The sequence below is a fragment of the Rhagoletis pomonella genome, unplaced genomic scaffold (assembly GCF_013731165.1).
Source record: "Rhagoletis pomonella isolate Grant_MI unplaced genomic scaffold, Rhpom_1.0 Rhpom_scaffold_00003, whole genome shotgun sequence".
Taxonomy (NCBI): Eukaryota; Metazoa; Arthropoda; class Insecta; order Diptera; family Tephritidae; genus Rhagoletis; species Rhagoletis pomonella.
Window position 1 is genome coordinate 35,269,255 of NW_023458557.1, and position 876 is coordinate 35,270,130.

Genomic DNA, 876 nt, shown 5'->3' on the forward strand with positions numbered 1-876 from the left:
CAAAATTCAGGAACCGCATAGGAGCTGCGGAACGGCTGCAGCTGACATTGCGATATCTATCCACTGGTAAGATATAATATTTTCTTGGTAATTTTTAGTACCGACATACATATGTATGTACATATTTCCAAAATTAGGTGAAACCCAAAGGTCACTTCAATTGCCGTTCCGAATTCAGCAATCAACCATTTCCAGAATTTTAAAGGAATCAATTCCCGCAATATATTTGGCGTTAAGGGAGGAGTATTTGAAATTCCCTGCAAGTGAGCAAGATTGGCGTGATATTGCAAAAGACTTTTATCAGATGTGGGGATTCCCGAACTGCATCGGCGCTTTAGATGGTAAACTAACAATTAACACTTTTAAATTCACTCAACTGATGAAACGTCTCAGGAAAGCATTGCAGAATACTGCCAGTGAGGAAAGCAGGATCTACGTATTTCAATTACAAAGGATACCATTCATTTGTATTGATGGCAATCGCTGATGCCCACTATCGTTTTATTTATGCTGATGTCGGTGTTAATGGGAGAGTGGGTGATGCTGGAATTTGGTTAAACTCGGACCTGAAATACGCTATTAAAAAAAAATTAAGTACATATACCAGCCCCATGCACGCTCCCTTTAATGTCAACTCCCTCGCCTTTTGTGCTTTTAGCCGATGATGCCTTTGCTCTAAAAGACTACTTACGCTCATCTAAGACTATCACCAAGCGAAATTAAATACAACAACATACTTTCGAGGAACAGGCGCGTTGTTGAAAATGCTTTTGGCATTCTTGCGAACCGTTTTCGAGTTTTATTTTCACCCATCCATCGCGCTCCAGCCGCAGCCATTCAGATTGTATTATCTTGCGTATGTGTGCACAACTTTTT